The following is a 25,392-nucleotide window of genomic DNA, read 5'->3' as shown; positions in this document are numbered from 1 at the left end:
TGTATCGGTATGAGAACGCAGCAGAAACACTAAAATATTAAACATAACATGTTTTTTAAAGTTCTGACTCATTCATATTATCACTTTTATTACAAATAGCAGGATAATTGTCTCCAAAATAACTTAAATTGACTGTATAGAGATGGGTCAACAAAATAAATAAATAAAGGTCCCATTAATAAATTAATATGCCATTAAATTGACTAAAAAAAAAAAAAAATGTAAAATGTTGCATAAATTGATATTTTTGTTTAACTTCTTTATCTATTTACTTTTAAATTAATCCGTCTTTTAACTAATGTTCCTGTTTATTTTTTTATTTTCAATAAATTATTAAATGTATTTATTTATTTAAAGGAATTTGATATAATTATTCATTTTTTAAACATATTTATTTTTCAGCATTATTTTGCCTTTGCATCTTCCCCTATTTATTACCCCCATTATGTATCATTTTCTTTATGTATTTTTTCTTCATTATGCAAATGAGGCATCTGTCATTTTAAGTGTTTCATGCATGAGGTCAATATTTCACCGTTTTGCTGTTGTTTTAATCAAGCATTTCTTATGACTATGATTCCTCCTCAAACTTGATCCAGTTTATTATTACAAAGTACACAGTTTTTAACTTTTTTTTTTTTTTTTCCAGTTTTAGAAATGTAAAGATAACTCATATTGTCAGATGAGGAAAATTTGGATACCATCTTTTTTGTTTTGATTATAGTTATTATTGAATATCCATGTGTATTATATGACTTAAAACATCCAGCTTTAACCGATACATGTAAATATGGCAGAAAAATATAATCAATACACTCTTTTACCCTGTTTTGTTCTACCTTTTCCCTATATAACTGTTAGCCTATGAGTGTGTGTGTGTAGGAAGGTGTGATCTCACACAGTTTTGCTGGTCACACATGTCTTAGTGCACCTACACACACACACACACACACACACACACACACACACACACACACACCCTTTAACACTTACATTACAAAACAGTTGTCTCTTGCGTAACGGGCCAGCTGTTCCTGCAGTGTTCGCTGCATATGAGCTATTGTTGTTTTTGCTTTAATTATCATATTTCTCACTCCGCTAATTGGTGTGTGACATGTGGACGTACACACACCTACATGCGCACCCCGTCGTCCACGGTTACATAACACAGATGCATCAACCATACAGTACACCTACTGCTGTGCTGCTCTGGAAGTTGTATAACACCGAGTTAATAACAACGTGTCCTCCATTATTTCACTTTTAAATGTCTCTCAACATAACTTTTTTTAATAACATTCCATCATAAGTTTTACTTTTATTGCAATTGCAATTTGGTGCATGTGGGTGTTAAAATGTTCAACCTTTTTGTGTTACATGACAAGGATTTTTTAGCTTGTTTATTTTATCGATGACTCATTCAGTCTTCCCATTCAGACTGAGATCTGAATTCTGCCTTCTGTCAGAAATAAACATGTGGAGCTGTTATATTTGTGAGCTTTCGTCCCGATGACTCAAACTGTCGAGGAAATTATGCCATCTTCTCCTGTCATTGTTTCTTTTTTCGTTTGCTTGCTAAGTTGTAAACCATGTTGTGGTTTTAGGTGTTGAAATAGGAAATGGCCATCCAATTTTGATGTTATTAGACAATTGAATGGAGGTTTGAACGTGTTGTAGTTTCTTTCTTTTTATGCACATTTTGCATAAAATTTGCACTCTGCACATTCTTCACTTAATTTGCAATAGGTTGTATACAGTATAGTATATTGTTAAATGTCTTTTTCTATTAGATTGTTTATTTTTTTATCTTTATCTTAAAGGGTAATCATTTTGTGTGCAATTTTTGTGGTCGGCTGTAACAAAGAAATTTCCCTGCTGTGGAGTTAATAAAGTCGAACCTAATCTAATCTAATCTTTATGAGCGGTAATTATCCAATAATTCCTGCTCCGCCTGCTGGTAGGCTAGTAGGTCGTTATCAGACCATTGTATGAGCTGCTATATTAACGTGTGTTGTTTAAATGTTCCCCTCTAGTGGCTATATAGAGTAGTCCAGTGCTAAAGCAAAGGGAGGGAAGCAAAAGAAACGAGGTATAAAGAGCGAAAAGTCGCCTTAGGTCAGGCAGAAGGTGGATGTGTCTAACAAACCTGGATTTTCAACAAATTAATTTAAGGTACAAGACTTTATGACTGACTTAACTATGTCACTTTCGCTACTCACATCGTCATGGTAACATCTGTGGCTGTATGGGTGGTCGACTCATCGAATTCTAAGTTTGTGAGCTAATGCTAGCAAGCATTACTTGCGGGTATTACATTAGAATAAAATGGCAAATGGACCTGCACTTATATAGCGCTTTTCTATTCGCTTTGCGACCACTTAAATCGCTTTACACTACAAACTGCACTCATTCACCCATTCACACACACATTCATACTGGTGGCAGAGGCTACCCTAAACGGTGCCACCTGCCACCATTGGGAATTCATTCACACACCGATGAACGCAGCATCAGGAGCAATTTGGGGTTCAGTATCTTGCTCAAGGATACTTCGACATGTGCCATTCATATAAAACTCACAATAAACTTTCATATCAAGGTGGGGGCCACAAAATATCGTCACGAGGGCCGCAATTGGCCCGCGGGCCGAGAGTTTGAGACCCATGACTTAAAGTTTAGGTTCGGGAACGATCATGGTCATCGTTAAAACAAACCTTAACTTTGGTTGGACTGGAAACTAACTGCACTGCTTTCCATGGTCACTCTTAAAGTATCTTTCTCTACAAATATTCAAAGGTTTTTTTAACAGGCCTTTACTCTTTTGTGCTCTTCATTGATTCTGCTTTTACCTTTTTAAATGTGTGTTTGAATTCATTCTCTATATCGGCCAAGGATATATCCTACTGGAGCTCTGAAGTGGCTCCGTGATGGACGAGATGGTCCTTAATTCCAATTCATGCATTCTAAAAGATTCACTCAAGTGCCCTTAAACATGACACTTCAGTCCAACAGCTGTTCACTCTCCATTAACTGACTGAGTTCCCTGGAGCGAAGACAGAGAGAGAAAAGTGTGACATTATTATTACAACATTTACTGAATACAAATCATATTGTATGTCTTGTCCTCAGATTTGGGGAATTCTTGCTCATACTGGTGATATTCAACACATTTTCAACCTTATATATATATATATATTTACACATTTTCAACCTTATATATATATATATATATATATATATATATAGCCTTTATTTAACCAGGTAAAAAGTCTCGAAAGCAGCATAAAAAGAGACAAGTTACAACATTTAAACACAGTTATCATAAACAATTAAAAACAAATACAGCCATCAAAACAACAGACTTATAAGGAGCAGTCACACCAACCACGGGAAATTATTTCTTTACCCTTTAGAACAGGGGTCTCAAACTCAAATTACCTGGGGGCCGCTGAAGGCAGTATAAAAATGACCAAGAAAAGACACAAAATTACTAAAAAACAAAAGACACAAAATGACCAAAAAAAGACACAAAATTACCAAAAAAGAGACACAAAATGAGTGAAAAAACACTAAATTACTTTAAAAAAGACACAAAATTATAAAAAACGACACATAAAAACACAAAAACGCACAAAAAATAGCAAAAAAAAACACACAACAAAATTACAAAAAACACAAAGAAATTAGAAAAAACACACAAAAAACATTAAACACAAAATATTGCATTAAAAATGCATTGAAATGCTGAATGCACACTGCAAAATTCAAAAAAATCTCTTCAAAAACTTAAAGTTAAAAAAACCCCAGTAAAATCATGTGAGACTTGGTCGAGGTGGTTTTAACCTTTGCTGAAAAAGAGTTGTTGCGATAATGGGACATGGAAACTTCTAGAAAAGCCAAAACTTTCGTGGACTCCAGAGGGTTAATGAATGTCAGCTTGAGAGCTAGCAGCTAACTGACAAGCAAGCTAGATGTTTACAATAAATCCAATATCACACAGAAATATCAAAAATTAAAGAGTTGGAAAAGGTTTCCCTGCACGTCTTCTAGCAGCTGAATCAGCTTCCTCTCTTTGCTCAAGGACTTCAAAGTAAATTATCCGATATATCTTTATAAACATATGCAAAACTCTAAGTATTTTCATGTTCCAATCACATGATTTAACTGATTAGAACCCATAAGAACCCATGGTGACATATGTTATGGAGATGCAAACACAAAGGCAAATGGTTATTTGTTTTTATTTATTATTGATTTATTCTTATTTTGTTACTTAAAAACAAATTTGAAAAATAATTTATTGTTAAACAGCACTATTCATGTCACAATTTTGATAAATGTTGTAGAGATGCAAAGAAAAAGGCAAATTTGTGTTTCTGTGAGCAGAAAATGTGTCTAGTTTTTTTTTTCATTTTAAAATAAGAAATATCATAAATGCCCAATGTGACATATATGTCACATCACAGATCTTTGACATTTAAGGGTAGTATTTTTTAAAAACATCATAAATGTGTTCTATGTGGTCCACTTGGTCTGTGGAATATCCCCCATTACTTTAAGGATTACTGTCTGGGTTCTTATGGGTTAACACTATTATGCAATGATGTTTGTACTGTAAACAGGAGAGCTGGCAAACATAGAGTTAAAGAGAGGATGTGATTTAAAGAAGTAATTTTCTGCAAATGTAATGACGCTTCAGAGTGAAGAGATGATGCTGCAGTGGGATTAATGAAGAGTTCTTACTATTAATGTCACTGACTGCTGCTCAGACTTGTTCTAAAACCCATTTATTGTATCGGGTGGTAGATTAATTTCTCCCAAGAGGTTCAGGAAACCACTACAACTCTTTGAGGTTAACACCTCCACGCTTATCTTACCACCAGAGCGAGGACTAATTCTACTCTAGCTCCTGTTGCAGTTCTCTCATTATTGGTTCCCTGTGGACTTCTCACTGTAAACAAACACAGCTTTCAAATGTAGAAACCTTAGTTTGTGCAATTTGGATGGTCCAAGTTTTCTACATTGTTTTAACAAACCAATTGAACAACTAACCACTTTAACATTTAATTCCTATACCATTGCCTGGCTCTTGATGGACAGTAAACAATATTAAATATAAAGTGAAGTGGGAACACTATCCCACTTATTCTTGTCATGTCATAAGCTGCAACCATTCTGGGGCTCCTTGTTCGAGTTCTTTGTCCGTGTTGGGCAAAAAGAGATTTTTTGGCCCTGTAATTATTATTTCAATCATCTATATAAATTCTACAAAGAAATATGAATTCAGTGCATTTTCTTTAAAATAGCAGTTTTTCTGTAGTGCATTACTTAGTGATTGTTTGTTATTATGTGTCCTCAGTTTTGTATTTAAATTGAATCATTCGTTCCAAGTAATATTCACTAAACCAGTTCATTGGCTTAATTAGTTGATATTTACAAGTAAAATGTAATTGAGGGACATCAGTGAATCTGCAATTTACTTGTGTATTTTCATTAAAAAAAATAAGTGGTTCTTTTAAATAAATATTACTTAGAAACAGCCTGAGTAAAGATTACAAACACTTTCTGTGTGGAAAAACTTGCCTAGCTTTTTTTTTAACCCTTTATCAGGCAAAGAACTATATTTGGTAGTTAGAGTCAGGTAATATTTCGAGAAAAAAGTACGGATTTAAGAGATTTTAAAGTGGTGAATCTGCGTGAAAAAAGTCACAGATTTACGAGAAAAAAGTGGGAAAAAAGCAACTTTTTTCTCCCAGATTCACCATTTTAAATCTCATAAATCTGCACATTTTTTTCTCGTAGATTTGCCACTTTAATCTCATAAACTTTTTTCTCAAAATATTATTTTCGTATGTTTTTTTACACATTCTGGCTGTATGTAATATCCTCCAATATTCTCTAGGGTTGAAATTTGGAATTTGCAAGTATTTCAATAAGTGTCCTATTAAAGGTTAAAGTGGTGAATCTGGGAGAAAAAAGTTGCTTTTTTCCCACTTTTTTCTCGTAAATCTGCAACTTTTTTCGCACAGATTTTCCACTTTAAATCTCTTAAATCTGCAACTTTTTTTCTTGTAGATTTGTCACTTTAATCTAGTAAATTTGCTACTTTTTTCTCGAAATATTACCTGAAGTTACCAAATATAGTTCTTTGCCTGATGAAGGGTTAAATAAAAGTCACTCCAATTTTTTTCAGTGTACTGCTCTTGTCACCCTTGGCTGCAACCAATACTACAATTGGTGTAAGAATCTTCGGTAACGCTTTATAATAAGGTCCTTAATAACCATTAATTAACAAGTAATAAGACATTGTTCTCGCTTTAGATCCGGTAGTTGCAAAAAGCATAGTTAACTTATAGTTAACTAATAATAGATGAGCAATAAAGTATATTTTAATATCAATAAGCTATAATAAAAAAATAAGATTAATAAAGGCATGGCAAAGACATAATGGGTGGGTCATGGGTGTTTGTAATTCCATTATTAACACTTATATATATTATAAACACACAATAATGTTAATAAGCATCTTGTAAGGAGTTACAAGGGGCCTTATTACTTGTTAATTAATGGTCATTACACGGACCTTAATATAAAGCGTTACCAAATCTTCAAGTATATTCTGTTTAATTCTATGTTTATTAGCTTCTCATTAGCAGTGATAGACAGACAATGAGGCTGTGTGTGTGTGTGTGTGTGTGTGTTTGTCAACTCTTGTCACAGCATGTGGCTTCATGAGCAGCTCTGTGTTTGCGCTGCGTGTACAGCCTGGTTGTAAAAGCTAACAGGATGTGTTGCTGTGGCTCTTTGAGGTTACCACCTGTTCGCTCACTTGGTCTTGTGTTCTCATGGAAACCAATATGGTGAAGAGCCGGCCCAATCAAACACACAATGGCCTCTTTGTTCCTCTACTTGTGTTGGTCTCTGTGCTGCGTTATGTCCATCTCATGCTTGTTTCTGACCTCCGAATTGGCTCCGGCACACAGTGCATGTGCCTCATTTTCCCTCCCTGTGTTCACCTGTATCATTAAGGCAAAGCTATTAAAGTTTGACGTGCATTCTGGTACTTGAGGCTGTTCAAAGCAGGCCTGCTGCATTAGGCTAGATTTCAAATGGCAGATGACTCAAATGTTCCTGATCTATGTATTTCACAGTGGTATTTATAGCTTCAATAGATCGCAGAGGGGTGGAGGCACTCACTTTTCCCCTCTTTCTCTGCCTCTCTGTGTGCTGGCGATCAGTTTCTCTGCTTCTTTTTCTCTTTCTTTCTTCAGCTTTTTGCAGTATGTTTGATCATTCCCTTTTTTAGCCTTCTGTTGCTTTTATTTATGCCTTCTTTTTTCTGTATAACAACATTCATAAACTGACATTTCACCTCAAGATCCAACTTGTAGATGTTCTCCAAGCTTTCGATTACACACAATCTTCCTCAGCAGATGCTGTTTCTGCAGAATGATCAGGTTTTTAAGTCAACATGGATGAGAAGTTGTTAACACACTCTGGGGAAAAAAATGTATTTTTAAAGCTTTTACACTTCTATAACGTGGGAGAGAAGCTGAGGAGAAACTTGCAATATGATAAAAGCTCCAGATCGGCAACTAAATGGACCTAAAGATGAGATTTGTAAACTACTTTGAAAAAAAATTGGAGTGACATTTACTTAAAAAAAGCTAGGCAAGTTTTTCCACACAGAGAGTGTTTGTAATCTTTACTCAGGCTGTTTCTAAGTAATATTTATTTAATAGAACCACAAAAAAAGAGAAAATACAAAAGTAAATTGCAGATTCACTGATGTCCCTCAATTACATTTTAGTTGGAAATATCAACTAATTAAGCCAATGAACTGATTTAGTGAATATTACTTGGAACGAATGATTCAATTTACATACAAAACTGACAACCTGGTCTCACAGGAATCCGTGAAATAGCCACGGATTCGCTTAACTCAAAATCCGTGGGATAGCCACGGAATCACTCAAATTTCCGTGAAACTGACACGGATTTCGCTACAATGCAAGTTAATGACAGTCATATCCCGTGGCTATTCCATGGATGTTTTTTCCTATTGGTTTGTTCCAAGTCACGTGACTTTCAAGGTTCCAGCGGTCAGAACAAAAAACATGGCGGACAGTTCTCTCATTTTTAGTGAAAATAATCAATATTTTGACTTCTTCTGCATAAAAATTGATTTTGATCACATTTCTAGCGAGAAATATATGTTTTATTTTCTAAATATTCACTCAGTGAATGTACATAACATGACAGTCATATCCCGTGGCTATTCCAACATACAAAGTGATTATGTACATTCACTGAGTGAATATTTAGAAAATAAAACATATATTTCTCGCTAGAAATGTGATCAAAATCCAGTTTTATGCAGAAACTAAGTCAAAATATTGTTTTTTTCACTAAAGTTGAGAGAACTGTCCGCTATATTTTTTGTTCTGACCGCCGGGACCTTGAAAGTCACGTGACTTGGAACAAACCAATAGGAAAATATATCCATGGAATAGCCACGGGATATGACTGTCATTAACTTGCATTGTAGCGAAATCCGTGTCAGTTTCACGGAAATTTGAGTGATTCCGTGGCTGTTCCACGGATTTTGAGTTAAGCGAATCCGTGGCTATTTCACGGATTCCTGTGAGACCAGGTTCTGAGTTACATATCAAGCATACTTAACTTTCTTACTCTCTTCTGTAGTCATAGGTTTAGCCTGGGAATAACCATACTGCCTTGTGCGCTCAATTTCATTTCGAACTGCCAAAGGGTCTGGTGTCTAAGGCCGTTTCTTAGCCCTGTTTTAGGGATCCAATCACAGAACGGGGAGGGACGGCAAGACGATGACGCGTACTATTGGAGAGACGGAAATCTTGTGTAGTTTTCTTACGGATCCAACATGGCTGCAGCAGACGCGAAACTCTCTTTAGATCTAGCTGTAGACAGTGTTCTAGATAAAATCAGTGGATGTGTGCAGCTGAATGACATGAGGGAGAATAAGGCCTAAAAAATAACCTTGCAGAAAGCGAGAACTGGGAAAGTAAAGCCCAAACCAAAGCAAAAGCCCAGAAAAGTACACAGCAAATTGAAAAGAAAAGAGAAAATACAGGCAGACAGCAGAGGCTCTGCAGATACAGTCACTGCAACGCATTTCTAATGGGTCATGATGATTGACAGGGATTTTTTCCTGCATAGTATACCTTTAATATTTATTTTTTTACCTAACAGCTGATGGATTTTCCCTATTAAGTTCATCAAATTTGTTATATATCAGGAAAAAAAACACTTCAGTCTTCAAATTTGAGCAGATCAATTCAAAGAGTATAAAAATAATTTATTTGTGTTTTATCTATATAACTATAATCCTCATCCCAGACAGACACCATGACACTGAATATGATCCTTTATGGCTGCCTTCTCTTTTAATCTCTCTTTCTCACCCTTTCCTCTCTTTAGCCCTCTGGAGTCCATCTATTTATTGAAAATACACATGTTTTATTTACAGTAATAACTTTATTTATATATGATATGTAGACAAGCTGAGAACGCCAGTTAAAAGTGCAATCATAGGAGCTTTCACAGTGTGACATTTATGTTTCTAGACTATTTTTAAAATGCGAATTTTCTTTCTACAATGAAAACTATTACTATTTCTAATTAACAGGCAAATAGACTGTTTTATATGTAGTTTTATTTTTTATTATTTTTTTCTGCTGTTTTTGTGTGTATGCAACCTGGTCTCACAGGAATCCGTGAAATAGCCACGGATTCGCTTAACTCAAAATCCGTGAAATAGCCACGGAATCACTCAAATTTCCGTGAAACTGACACGGATTTTGCTACAATGCAAGTTAAAGACAGTCATATCCTGTGACTATTCCAACAAACAAAGTGATTATGTACATTCACTGAGTGAATATTTAGAAAATAAAACATATATTCCTCGCTAGAAATGTGATCAAAATCCATTTTTATGCAGAAGAAGTCAAAATATTGATTATTTTCACTAAAAATGAGAGAACTGTCCGCCATGTTTTTTGTTCTGACCGCCAGGACCTTGAAAGTCATGTGACTCGGAACAAACCAATAGGAAAAAACATCCATGGAATAGCCACGGGATATGACTGTCATTAACTTGCATTGTAGCGAAATCCGTGTCAGTTTCACGGAAATTTGAGTGATTCCGTGGCTATTCCACGGATTTTGAGTTAAGCGAATCCATGGCTATTTCACAGATTCCTGTGAGACCAGGTTGGTGTATAAATGGTTAAAAAAAAGGAAAAAAAGGTACATTTCCATAGAAACCTGTGTCTTTTGTTTGTATTTTGGGTTCCTGGCAGCTTCATACTTTGTTAATTAAAATAAAATGAAAAATCTGACTGGTAGCCAAGTTTGTGTGGAGAAAAAGGAGCCATGCATGTGATGTAAGGACAGACTGGAAGATGCTAAACAGAGACAGAAATGAATGCATAGGAAGTTGACAAATTTGAACCAAAATCTCCTGGACTTCAGAGGTTTAAGAGGCACTTCATCTCCCTCTGAACTGTCTTACCCCCATCCAAGTCTCTCTCCTTCCCCCCTCCGTCTCGCCTGCTGCTCCACACATCCCTCTTCCAGCCCTCCTCCCATCCCACGCCTCATTAGCGTTACCAGTGATTACCCGCTTTCGTTCATCAAAGGGGAAATCGCAGACAACATTTAATAATTGATGCTCTTAAACAGCTTTTCATTTTACTTCACCGCTGCCACCAATAACTACTCATCCTTTCATTTCCCCCTTTTTCTGTTTCTGATCTTCCATTGCATGATCTTCCTGCAGGTTTCTACATATTTTAATTTTTTTTAATGGACGAATAAATCACTAGGTGGCAGCATAGTAACACATGGTGCATACATTGACAGAGAAGCAGGCTGGTATATAAACACGCTGCACTGTCTGTATCATGTGGGCTGCTAATAGTTACAGACACAGGATTGAGTGTGACAAGCTTGATCCCAGATTAGTGGCGGAAAGGGCAATAACTGCCACACCATTCATCTTTTAATTTATCTCCCCAAGTCCTCTAATTAACCGATCAATAAGCCCCAGGTCGATTCCAGATCAACTGAAATAATGTTCCCCCCGCCCCATTAGAGACCTTTTACGACCTTTTAAAAGCAAACCGGTGCTTTTGCCGAGACTGGGAACCTTCGGCGTCCCGTTGTTAATGAGGAGGTCACTTCCAAAATGATTAAAGTCACATTTAGTCACCCATTTTAGTCAAAAATAATGTTTTTTTTAATGAGTTACTCAAAAAAAGGGATAAAAGGGGTTTTGGGGAATATTATCAATTGTATTTAGTCTATTGTTATCAATGCTACTTCAGTTATAGTTGATTGTTAATTCAAATAACCTTATATTTTATTCATTATTTTAATATATAAATATATAAATAATTTGGGGTGATGCAGTTGAATCCTTCTGATAAAGCATGGGTCGATATTTTGTGGCCCCCACCTTGATATGAAAGAAGGTCCCTTTAATTACTTTTTTGGGGAAATTTTGTCTTTTAAAAATAATTTTGTGTCTTTTTTAGTAATTTTGTGTCTTTTTTTGGTCATTCTGTCTTTTTTAGGTCATTTTGTTTCTTTTTTTTTTAAGTAATTTTGTGTCTTTTTGGTAATTCTGTGTCTTTTTTTGGTCATTTTGTTTCTTTTTTGAGTAATTTTGTGTCTTTTTTGATCATTATGTGTATTTTTTGTCATTTTGTGTCTTTTTTAAGTAATTTAGTGTCTATTTTGGTCATTTTGTGTCTTTTTTTGATCGTTTTGTGTCTTTTTTGGTCATTTTGTTTATTTTCTGTCATTTTGTGTCTTTTTTGTTTGTTTGTAATTTTATGTCTTTTTTTGGTAATTTTGATTCCTGCTCCAGCGGCCCCAAGGTAATTTGAGTTTTAGACCCCTGTGATAAAATATACGTTATTAAAAGGCAAAAAGTCTCACAATTATTTTGTGTAATAATTATAAAAGATCCCAGTATCACTTTGATGACAGTGGCTTATTTTGCAACAAGCTTGCCCCCCAAAAAATACAACGATAACAGAAAAATCTTATATTTCATCTCTGTGACTTTGTAAATTTGGTCCAGCATCATAGAGACTAAGTCTGACTTTTTGGTAGTAAAACCAAAAGAGTTTTATTCCAGAGTGACTCAGATAGAATAGCAGAAAATGGTATTAAAGTTATTTTTATTCAGAATTGTTTTGTTCTTGAGAAAACGGTGCAGTGAGATCAACTTGTGTAATGATTGTTTTTTTTTCCACAGAAAAAGCTGCTAACTGACATTTCTGAATGCACTTAAATGACTCATATCCAATATTTGTGTGTAGGCTTATTTTAGGATGTGATGTAACCGTTACGTGTGCTTTTCTGGGGCTGTGTGTGTGTGTGTGTGTGTGTGTGTGTGATACCTGTGTAGGCGCCTGGTTTGGATGTGGGTGGTTAGCACATGAATGACAGTGGGATACGGACTGGGATTAGCGCATTTATTTCCCACCAGACATGTGTGTCAGACAGGCCCTGATGACGTAGTTTATGATAATGATGATTTTGACTTTTAAAGGAATGGTTGGACATTTTATGAAAGGTGCTTATTTGCTCTGTTGCTTTAGAGTTTGATAAGAAGATCGAAACCTTTGTCATGTTTGTACGATCACTATGAAGCTACTGTTAGCAGCTAGCTGGTAATCTTTACTACGATTGTTGAGGATTAAGCTAGAAAGATATAAAGTGTTAATTAATTATCTTAAAAGGTGATAGTAGGCAGATTAAGTCACCTTTGGACGTGTTATTATGGATCCCACTGACAAGACCCACCCTGCAACGCTAACGTTAACGTTAGTTAGCAAAGCTAATGGGCTACGGTAACTTTAGGGTGTGGGTGAGGGCATAATTACATTACAATGTTGACTTATTTCAATGTACATGAGTTATATATCAAACATACTTAACGTTCTTACTCTCTTCCGTAACGTAGGTTAGCTTATGTACGAAATCCAGATTTACTTTTAACTCAAAACCTGCTTCTGTTTCACAGCATTACATATGTTAAAAACGGTAATTGTTGCGTTTAGGTATGAGGACATTTTGGAGGATTTTTTGTCCCCCAGTAGGGGCACTAATGTGGGAATTAGTCTTGTGGGTCCTATTAGAGGGTAGACATAAATGACCATTGTAGACGTATGGGTTGGAGGATTTGTTAGTTAAGAAGCCATGTTGAAATAGAATACCCTCATACTCCAACACAACTTTTGAGAGAGCCAGTTAGTTAGAGAACGTTAGTTAGCAAAGCTAATGGGCTACGGTAACTTTAGGGTGAGGGTGAGGGCATAATTACATGTGAGGTCTCATGTTGGTTTAATCGGGTGGTTCAGTGACATATTCGGTTAATAAACAACTTCTTACAAGCGCTACGTTGTGTTTTGCTAGCTTATCTGATCTGCAGGATCTTTTGAGGCTTTTAAATCCTCCCTAAAAACACACTTTTTCTCCCTGGCTTTTAATCATCTTTAAGTGGACATCTGGCAAAAAACAAAATTGTATGTATGTATGTATTGTCTTTTTATTTTTTATTCTATTGTTGCTTTGTGTTTATGTATTTTAGTATTTTAGTTTTTACCTTATTTCCTGCAACTGTGATATCTGTACAGCACTTTGGTCAACCCCGGTTGTTTTAAATGTGCTCTATAAATAAAGTTTGACTTGACTTGACTTATCCAAAGGTGACAAAAACACCAATGTATGGTGCCATTGTGATAAATCCTAGCATCGCAGGAAATGGGAAATGCAGTGGGATCCATAAGAACGCCCTTTGGATGGAGCAAGACTAGTTAATAAGACACTACAGCCAGCTGCTGGAATGAGTTAGCAATTTTCCACTCAATGTTTCTTCATCTCAAAGCCAATGTTGTTGTTCTTTAAATGGAGTTTTAAGGTCTGTGGTTACCACAAGCTTAAAGGAATTTCAAGTTCAGTTCTTTTATGACATATAATGCTTAAAGAACACTCTATTTTAGAGTTTTGAAGATTTTACATGCCTTTAAAAATAGGGACATTTAATGTCATCATCAGCTTAGTGATGGATGGATGGGTGGGTGGATGGATAGTTGGATGGATGGATAATTGGATGGATGGTTGGATGGATGGATGGATGGATGGATGGATGGTTGGATGGATGTTTGGATGGATGGATGGATGGATGGATGGATGGATGGATGGATGTTGGATGGATGGATGGATAATTGGATGGATGTTTGGATGGATGGATGGATGGATGGATGGATGTTGGATGGATGGATGGATGGATGGATGGTTGGATGGATGTTTAGATGGATGGATGGATGGATGGATGGATGGATGGATGGATGGATGGATGGATGGATGGATGATTGGATTTGATGGATGGATGGTTGGTTGGTTGGTTGGTTGGTTGGTTGTATGTATGTACTGTATGTATGGATGGACAGACAGACAGATAGATAGATAGATAGATAGATAGATAGATAGATAGATAGACAGATGAATATATTGTTCATTTATTATGTTGCTTAACAAAACATGTTGCCATAGAGCTTATTTTCAGCAATAATCCAAAGTCTCATTGGCTTTTTGTCAAGGGAACCAGGAGGATGCTTAGTTCCAGGTTGGCCTATAAAAATACCTCATCCCTGCAGCACTCTATTAATAAAGACTGTAAACAAAACACCTACCAAAGCGGAGGTGTGCAGAGACGTCTTCATCTGTTTCTGTTTCTGTATTTGGATAGAAGACCGGAGGTGAGTGTGTTTTTTTAAGCCTACTGGAAGTCACAGTCAGCCGGGTAAATATTATGTATTTTTGATTGATTGTTTTTATTTGATATAGGCATATAAATAATTATAAAATATATTCCATATTGTACTTTTCATCAATGCAGGAATTATAATGGCTGACACACAGACATGTCAATTATGGCCTTTTCCCGCCGAATTATAACAAGCAACTTTGGCTAGAATATATATCTTTTTCTGTCACATTATTTGTGCCTTCTCAAATAATGTTTTCAGATTCATTACATCCCAAGTCCAAAGGTGACTTAATCTGCCTATTACTCCTTAAACTGACTAAATTATGTCTTGTTTGATAAAAGTTTTTGTAGCCTTTGTGCTAAGCTAAACTAGCTGGCTGATAGCGGTAGCTTTATATTTACCACAAAGACATAATAGTGGTCTTCTTATCCAGCTGTCAGCAGGAATGCAAATAAGCATGCTTCTAAAAAAAATGAACCATTGAAGCTGCTGCAGCAATCGCTGTCAGATTAATTTAGTGAATAATTTTATGTTGATTTTATAATTTTATGATTTTTTTTGTTTTTATTTGTATACATGCATATTTTATTTTGTGCGGGCAGTACATTTTACATTATATTTTATTTATTTTTATCCTATTTTTATTTATGTTATCTTATTGCATTTTACTGTTCTATTGTTTACTACATCTCTTTGTATTGTGTTATCTATTTTTTATTGTTTGTGTAGCACTTTGGAAACCTTGTGTTTGCTAAAATTGTGCTGTATAAATAAAGTGGATTGGATTGGACTGAAGAAAAAGGTTTATAAACAGATGCATGTCACTAAAAACCACAGAATATGGACAGAATGAATGTAAAATTAGCTGCATGACTAAAAGTGTTGCATTCAGTGAATTAATTTTCCGTGCAAACAGCAACAAGTGAATGAATACACAGCTATTTTTTGCACGTCATTAAAGAGATAAATATGTGGGCTTGTGAAAGATTAGTACAGGATGTGCGACAGTATGTTCCTACTTGCATGATGATAATAATGGTGCAGTAATTTGCCCTCAGTTTGATACGAAACACGGAGCCGTTAATTATCTCTTTGTTATCGGTTTCTTTTATTGCTCAGCTCTGATTGAGGCTCCCGCTGTGCAACGCTTGGATGGGGAAGAGAGGAAACTGACAACCTGTGAGAAGCTCCCTGGGAGAGCTTGGGAGAAGTGTGTGTGTGTGTGTGTGTGTGTTCTTGTATTTCCTACATAGTGGGGACCGGAACGCGTTTTTAACCAACAGAGTGAGGACATTTTTGCAAAGTGAGGACATTTCGGCCGGTCCTCATTTCTTTAAAGGCTTTTTTGAGATTTCAGACTTTGTTTTAAGGGTTAAAGGTTACATGATAAAGATAATTAACTGAAACTGTATCGTGTGGTTACAAAACTAACTAAAATTATAGTGAAAATGTTCTTCGTTTTCGTCTTTGTCAACTTTTTTCATGCATAATGAAGATGGATAAGACAAAGGAAATAAAGGCAAAATTTACTTTGACCTCTTTTAATCTCCCACCCAATATATATATTTACAAACTCACTCTAAAAACTCATTAAAACTAACTGAATTTGAAAACAAAAATTCACAACAAAATTAAAACAAAAACTAATGAAAAATCCAAAACTATTATAACCTTGCAAGGGAATTCATTGTTCCAATGAGGCTCCTCACAAAGGTAGAAGTACAAGAATGTGTGTGTGTGTGTGTGTGTGTGTGTGTGTGTGTGTTTCTTCCTTCTGTCTCTTTCCCTCCTTTGCAGATTTCAGGAACACTGTTATTTCTTTGGTTTTGTTGGCAAGGGAACTCAAAAGAAACACACCGTTGATTTACCTCACGCTGAGGTGTAACAATCATCTTGTAATTCAACAGAGAAAAACAAGTGATTGAGAGATAAACAGCCTTTGTCGTCATCAAATCTTTGACCTTGTGTGATATTAGAGTTGAATGATTACTCATTACTTCTGCACAATTGTGGATAAAGATTAGGCTACACTAAAATGATCAGTACTAGACTTGTTGTAGAATTATACTCCAGCATGGATCCGAGCATTGAATACATATTTTCTTTGACCCTTTATAACCTATACAATAGTCTACAATAGTCTATTTTAAAAAATGTAAGATATTTTCTGACATTTTTGACACTGTGGGCAACAAAATTCATTACCGTAACACATTTTTGAATATATATTAAAAAAAAAACTAAAAGGTTTTTTTTCCTTTTTTTTCTTTGGCAAGCACTTAAATATGCTCAAGGGTAGCTGGTATCAACAAAATGTATTTTATTTAAATATACACATATTTTAATGCAAATGATTCTATCATTACTGTAACATTTAACCATTTTTTCTCATCAATTTTCATTCAGATTTTGTTCTTTATACATTGTTAAAAAACATTATGTTTGAATATATTCTGTTAAATTATGCGACGTAGCGAACATTTAACAACCTAGTTTTTGTTGTTTTTTTCTCTCTTCCACTTCTTCTCCTGTTTAGTGACGGATTAGCATACAGCGATACATTACACTGCCATCTGCCAAGTACATTAATGCACCTTTGTTTATTTGCTCTAAACCAGTTGATAGAAATGTCCCTTGTAACGCCAGCAAATGTAATAATGTCCACAAACGTAATAGACCACAAACATAATAAAAAATCTGCAGCTTTTAATGTTATAATCCCATTAACGTAATACATTTTCCACAAACGTAATAGCCGTTGCCTACTACAAACGTAACATGCAATTTCCCACAAATGTAATAACTATTATGTTTGCAGGGACTTATTACGTTTGTGGGGAAGTGAAAATCTTCAACTTTACACAACGCTCAATTGCATTAAAAGCTACAGATTTTTATTACGTTTGTGGTTTATTATGTTTGTGGACATTATTACATTTGTGACATGTCAACATTTTGCTTCAAATTTTGCTTTGACATTAACCCTCTGGAGTCCATGAAACAACCTGCACATAACTTCTTCATAATGTGAAGACATAAAAATGAAGCAACGTCGAGCCTTCAGCCATCAGCTTCCCCCTAAATTTCTGGCTTGAAACTCCATACCAGATTTTTTTTTTGATGATATTCGGCCAAGTAAAACCGGAGATAATGTAAAATATATTTAGTATAAAAATATAAAACTAGAGATTATCCTCATTAAACCTGTTTTATGTTATATTTGCAACCCATGTTCATATTTGCAACATGTACATTTCTGTGTGTGAAACATAATTTTCTAGATCAGATTTTTTCTTCAGTTTTCCTTTGTTTATTTTGTGTTAAAAATTTTGATCAAGTAAGTCAAAGTTAAAAATCAATTATCAGGACATTTAGGTGAGGTAACGCTGAAAAAACTGATACCAACATGGCATGGTGAACATTTTTTAACAGATTTTTAAACGGACATAACAGCCCAAGATTTCAGAGGGTTAATGGAAACACGTCTACAGTAAACTGAATATATTTGGGCTTTTCTGGATAAAACGAAGACGAAGATGAAGATGAACGCATGATTTTCGTGTTAGTCGTGTTATTTGACATTTCGTGGGTGATTTATCAAGAAAAGAACCATCGGATTAATCCAAATATAACCTTTAAGTGCAGCTCTACATGTGATTCTGTTCAGATGCATCCGTGGTCATCAACCCCTCCCTCTGCTCCATCCTTCCCACTGTTGTCACGGGCAACAGGAGGAAAATAGACACATACAGTAACACTATCACCTGATCAGCGGGGGAATCCAGCAGGTGTGTGTGCGTGCCTGTTATTGTGCAAGTGTCTGCATTTTACACGCCATTGGGTTGACAGTTACAACCAGATTAAAAAAACAAAAAAAAAACACAAATACAGGTGGAGGAGGGAGGCTGAGGGGGCACACACACATCTACACACACATTCACAGGGTGTAAATGAAGTGACTGTTGGCAGGCTCACAGCTAATTCAGCATGAATATTTAATCAACTGTAAACAAATTACTATTGCACTGAGCGGTGCCAGTGTGTGTGATGTGTCGGTGCATGTTTATACGTCTGTCTCTCTGCCCTTGTATCTGTGTCAGTGTGCAAATGTCGCTCTCTTTTTCCCTTATTAATGTGGATGTCTCTCTCCCTCTCACACGGAGCTCCAGCTCTCTGTTAGGTGAGGACTTTTCTTAACCCTTCAGAGTTTTGGGCTGTTTTGTTGGTTTTGGACTTCTTTACCATGACGTGTTGGTATCATTGTTTTCAGCACAACCTCACCAATATGACCTGATTGTTATTTTTTTCATTTTGACTTACTAGATCAACATTTTGAACACAAAAACACACTAAATTAATTACAAAAAAACACATAAAACACACCAAAAACACACAGAAAAACATAAAAACACAAAAAATACAAAAAACACACAGAAAAACACAAAAAAGGCAAAGTATACAAAAAACACACAAAGATAGTTACAAAAACACACATAAAACACACCAAAACACAAAAATGATAAAAAACACACATAAAACGCAAAACACACAAAATAGTGAAAAAAACACACCAAAAACACACAGAAAAAAATAAAAACACAAAAAATTCAAAAAACACACAGAAAAACACAAAAAAGGCAAAGTATACAAAAAACACACAAAGATAGTTACAAAAACACACATAAAACACACCAAAACACAAAAATGACAAAAAAAAAACACACATAAAACGCAAAACACACAAAATAGTGAAAAAAACACACATACCCCCCCCTTAAACCCCCCCCACAAAAGCACACATAAAAACACAAAAAATACCAAAAAAAAACATAAAAACACAAAAAATACAAAACACACACACACACCCCTAGAAAACCCCCCCAAAACACGCAAAATTACAAAAAACACACATAAAAACACAAAAAGTACAAAAAAACACATAAAAACACAAAAAATACAAAAAACACACAACCCCCCTCAAAACCCCCCCACAAAATCACAATAAACAAGCATAACACACACAAAAAACACATCAAAAACATAAAAAAAATACAAAAACCCCACATAAAAAACACCAAAAAACAAACAAAAACACACACAAAAAACAGATAAAAACACACTAAAACAGACAAAGAAATAACAAAAACAGTTAACACAAAAATGCTGAATGCACACTGCAAAATTAGAAGAAAAAAAAAGTAAAATCATGTTACTTCACTTGGTCAAGTTGTTTTTTTTTTACCTTTGCTGAAAAAGAGTTGATGCATTAAATTGGACAAGGAAACTTGTGGAAAAGCCAAAACTGTAGAGTTCAGCTGACAGCAGGGCTCCACGCTGCTTCGTGTTCACATGGTGACATCATGAGGACGTCATGAGGACGTCGTGCTCTGGCGCCTTCGTGGACTCCGGAGGGTTAACAACAACGCCACTGTGCAGGCTGAAATCTGAGCACAAATCAGTGTGCAGAAGTTTAGATTCATAAGTGTAAAAGCACGTTTTCAGAGCATGTCTGGACAGAAGTTTGTGTGTTATGGCCTGCGAGAGGAATGTTGTGTCTCTAGATTTGAGCCAGCAGCACGGCTTCCGTTACAGTTTCTATCCCTCACATGCAAAATCAAACTATAAAAAGCCATCAGATTTGAATCCCCCTTCTCTCCAGTGTGGCCCACAAGCTTTTTTTGATTAATTGTAAAGAGTTTTGTGTCCAGTGATCCCTGATGTAAATTGTCAATGATTTTAATAAGCCTAAAGAGTTTTAAAAGTATCTAATATTTCAGACGAAAAAGCAAGACTTTTACATAAATAAGTCTTGAAAAGCATGTGATATGAAGTGACATTGTTTTCTTAACTACATGAGCCAACTGTTAATCCAATTATCAAGCAGAGATGCATTGATTTACTCAAACAGTGGGCTCAGTGTGTCGAGTGTCAGAGGCCAAAAATATAAAAAGTGTGTGTGTGTGTGTGTATGTGTTTTGTGTGTGGAAGGTCCATTTAATTACTTTTTTGGTAATTTTGTGTCTATTTTTTGGTAATTGTGTGTCTTTTTTGGTAATTCTGTGTCTTTTTTTTGGTCATTTTGTTTCCTTTTTAAGTCATTTAGGGTTTTTTTCTGTCATTTTGTGTTTTTTTTTAAATAATTGTGTGTCTTTTCTGGTAATTCTGTGTATTTTTTTGTAATTTTGTGTCTTTTTTCTGTCATTTTGTGTCTTTTTTGGTAATTTTGATACTGCCTCTAGCGGCCCCCGGGTAATTTAAATTTGAGACCGCTGCCCTAGAGGGCACTGCATCTTGTTGTATCCCCTGTAGGAGCATCTAAGATTTTTTCAAACATGGGAGCACCAAAGGGGTTGGTTAGCCCTCTTGCACATTTCCTAAACCCACAAGTGCAAATAACAGTTTGATTTTGATTCTTAGCCTTATTTGGATACCCAATTGTGTCCCAAAAACCATTTGAATTCTTCCAAAACAATTCTACAAATATAAAATCCTCATCGTTTCATTCTCTGGCCTTTTTGAGCGATTTAACCGAAGCTTGCCGGAGCTAACCAGCCGCGTGTTCACATAGAGACGGTTCACTTTTACTAAACATTTATTTGAATGCAGTACTTTCACTGAGTGGTATTAATAGTTTTCCGATCAATAGTTAATAGATTTCCTTCATAAAGTGCTTCTTCTATGACTGCAAATACCAACATTCCCAGTTACATGAAGGCTGAAAACTCAATCTAAAACTGTGTGTTTATTAATAAGTGGCAGGGCTTTTACTTTTAATTCAAGAGCTGATATCTAGACATTTTCCATGGTTTTCTTGGTAATTTTCTTTTTTTTTTCTTTTTCTTATACATCTTTCCATTGAGAGCCATTAAATTCAACATAGAGTCATGAAAAAAAATACTAGACCAAATTATTTCTTCAATTTCTTGTTCATTTTAATCCCTGGTACAACTAAAGGTGGACAAATATAATGATAACAACAAAAATAGCTGATAAGAGTTTAATTTAAGAGCTGATATCTAGACATTTTCCATGGTTTTCTTGATAATAATCAAAATCATTATCAAGAAAACCATGGAAAATGTCTAGATATCAGCTCTTAAATTAAACTCTTATCAGCAATTTTTGATGTTATCATTATATTTGTCCAAATAAATGTACCTTTAGTTGTACCAGGCATTAAAATGAACACAAATTATTTTGTGTCTTTCTTTAATTTTGTGTCTTTTTTGGTAATTCCGTGTTTGTTTGGTTTTTTTTTTTTTGTCATTTTGTTTCCCTTTTAAGTAATTTCGTTTTTTGTCTGTCATTTTGTGTCTTTTTTGTCATTTTGTGTCTTTTTTGGTAATTCTGTGAATTTTTTGGTCCTTTTGTGTCTTTTTTTTGTCATTTTATGTCTTTTTTTGTAAATTTGTTTCTTTTTTAGTCATTTTGTGTCTTTTTTTAGTCATTTTGTGTCTTTTTTCCATGGTTTTCTTGGTAATAACCAAAATCATCATCAAGAAAACCATGGAAAATGTCTAGATACCAGCTCTTAAATTAAACTCTTATCAGCTATTTTTGTTGTTATCATTATATTTGTCCAAACAAATGTACCTTTAGTTGTACCGGGCATTAAAATGAACAGGAAAGCAAGGAGAAAACAAGAGTGGTCTGGTTAATAGATTTCCTTCAGAAAGTGTTTCTTCTATGACTACAAATACCAACATTCCCAGTTACATGAAGGCTGAAAACTAAATCTAAAACCGCCTGTTTATTAATAAGTGGCAGGGCTTTTACACCAACCCTCCTCAGCTGTCTGCAGGAAGTGCTTCAATGAAAAGAAACACCTTAATGTGACATTAATTGATTTTAACTTTTCAAATCAATACTTGGTAATGCTGTAATTCTACACTCACCTATTGTTGAGTGCTCTAATGTTGTTAAGTGCTCAGAATTTAATTTAAAATATCATGTCTTTGACCTATGTGATGTCATTTTAGATTCATACTCACACACAATCCTAACCCAAACAATTTCTTAGACTCACGTATATGAAAGCAGAATTTTGAGTAAAACTATTTTATTGACATACAAATCGTCATCCTGTTAAAATAATAAGTCATTTTTTTGTCAATTTTTTTTTTTTTTTTTTCACAGTTGATCAGATCATGTGATTTTACCCCTTTAAGATAATGGCCTATGTCAAGTGTGTGACTTATGTGGATTTATTATGCCTAAGTCAAAATAAAATGGGACTTAGGCAATTTTTTGAACATGCATTTGTTACTTAAGCAAGATATGGTAACACTTTCAAAATAAAGTGTTACAATATCTTGCTTAAGTCACAAAGGCATGTTCAAAAAATTGCCTAAGTCATTTATTTCTCTTAAGTTACATAATTTACTCACAGTGTTATTACTATGCCAATAGCCATCCTTTGTTACATCCTTTATGAGTGAAATGATCAATAAATGTCATATGGTGAATTTTTTTGTGTTTCCTGCAAAACTTGAAAAAATGAGTTAGGCGATTATTTTAACAGTGTGATGATATATATACACACACACACACACACACATACATATGTATATACATATATATATACACACATACATATGTACACATATATATATATATATATATACTTGCACTACTGTACAGTTGGATCTGTTTTTATATAATCCATACCTGTATATACAGCATTTTTATATAGTTCATTCCTGTATATATTGCACTATGATTGACAATAAAGTTGAATCTAATCTAATCAAAAAAAAAAAAAAAGTTTAACATTATGAATACGAATGGTTGGAATCATGCACACATCTTTATGACAGCTTTATGACAACTCCATAAAGTAATGCCAAACATGCCTCTCTTACTCTCATGGGTGTATTTTTAATTTATCCTTTGTTTATTTCTCGAGGAATCATTGAGGGCAACAACTAATTTACAGTGATGTTGAGAGTACACAGAAAACACAAAACAGAGTACATAGAAAACACAATACAGAGTACAGAGAAAACAAAAAACAGTACAGAGAAAACACAAAACAGAGTACAGAGAAAACAGAGTACATAGAAAACACAAAACACAGTACAGAGAAAACACAAAACAGCACATAAGAAACATATGCAAAAACATTAAAAAACAGTTTCAGTGAAAGGCAGAGTTATTGGTTATCATGGTTTTAAATTGGCCCATAGTTATAATTGTGTTGAGTTTGAGTTGAATTGAATGTTGTAAGATGTTCTAGGTAGATGTAGCAGAGAAACTGAAAGCAGTTTTTTCCAAATTCATTTTTTTTTCATTTATTTGCATCTTGTTGTTAATTGGTGTTTATAGGCCTGGGTCTCTTTCCTGCGCGCGCATGCGTGCGTGTGCGCGCTATTTGCTCTCCGTTTAACCTCGGAACAGCGACTCGAGGCGACTCAACACGGCCGCTTTCAAATCTCTCTCTCACTCTTTGTTTCTCTCTCTCTCTCTCTTTTTCTCTCTCCTCGCCCCCTCCTCCTCCTCCTCCTCCCCCTCCTCCTCCACCTCCCTCCCTCCCTCCCTCCTCTCTCTTCCTACCTGATTCAGATCCGCTCCGACGCTATGCGTATGACCGCGTCTCTCTCTGCAAGGCGAGCACCACCGGAGAGACCCGCGCGCTGCTGCCGCCGCCGCTGACCGCGAGCACCCGAACGCCGGCTCACGAGCGACCCAGGCCGGGCAACAGGAGCGGGAAACGCCGCCGCTGATTCAGCCCCGGCGGAGGAGACGGAGGACGACGACATTAACGTGCCAAGGTAAATAATATCCACATTTCATCGACACATGAGAGCACAGAGGGCTGTCTTTTTTTTTTTTTTTTTTTTAATTATTTGTGCAGAGGAGGTGGCCGCGCGGTAACGGTGGCCGTCCAGGTCGCTGATAAATGTTTTCGCGTTTTGTGACAGCTGAGCCGCGTGAGCCCGTTTGACGAATTATGCACGAGTTAAATTGAATATTGACATTTATTTTGCCGCCGTACAGTAAACAGCGATATGGACGGAATGAATGATCAAGCTGGCTGAAGCGCACGACAGCCTGTTGTGCATCCTTCTTCTTCTTCTTATTATTATTATTATGGTCATTAATATGATTTTTAAGCCACAAAGACATAATTCAACAGGCTGACCAGCTACCTGTGCATGCTTTTTTTAAAATTCGCTAGTCATCATTAGTCATTATGGGTTCAAGTTTGGTGACATGCAGGTTTTTGAATAACGTGGCCACATCGTAATCAAGGAAACACACACACACATGCATGCACGCACATGCACGCGCCCTCAAGCACACACACACACACACACACACACACACACACACACACACATAACCTACATATATCCACTTTTTGGGTGCTCAGGGAATAAAGTGCTCCACATGCAAGAGCGCGTATTTAATGAGTGTGAGAAGGTCCCATATCTGATGTTATTGCATGCATGCTGCAGGAGAGTCTTCCTGTAATAATAAGCCATATGATTATCATCCATCCTCTGTGTTTGCCCTTGTCATTATCATGTTTTTCATTCATCTTCATCATCATCATCATCATCATCAC

General features: G+C 35.5%; 1 protein-coding gene and 1 long non-coding RNA gene across 2 annotated transcripts in view; one reads left to right on the top strand and one right to left on the bottom strand.

Annotated features, from left to right (window-relative positions):
- Positions 1 to 284: 284 nt before the first annotated feature.
- LOC131989634 (uncharacterized) lies at positions 285 to 24,472 on the bottom strand. Its single transcript, XR_009395969.1, has 3 exons — positions 24,378 to 24,472; positions 20,068 to 20,269; positions 285 to 3,043 (listed from the first exon to the last, which is right to left on the bottom strand). It is a non-coding gene; the product is annotated as an uncharacterized LOC131989634 (long non-coding RNA).
- The window catches only part of si:dkey-172j4.3 (diacylglycerol kinase eta), a 128,001-nt gene continuing 127,048 nt past the window's right edge, over positions 24,440 to 25,392 (top strand). Inside the window, exon 1 of the mRNA XM_059354919.1 lies at positions 24,440 to 24,595. The gene's annotated coding sequence lies outside the window, so the exon portion shown is untranslated. The remainder of the gene's footprint in view (positions 24,596 to 25,392) is intronic.

Source organism: Centropristis striata, chromosome 17, assembly GCF_030273125.1.
Source record: "Centropristis striata isolate RG_2023a ecotype Rhode Island chromosome 17, C.striata_1.0, whole genome shotgun sequence".
Taxonomy (NCBI): domain Eukaryota; kingdom Metazoa; phylum Chordata; class Actinopteri; order Perciformes; family Serranidae; genus Centropristis; species Centropristis striata.
This window is presented reverse-complemented; position numbering and strand designations above follow the sequence as displayed.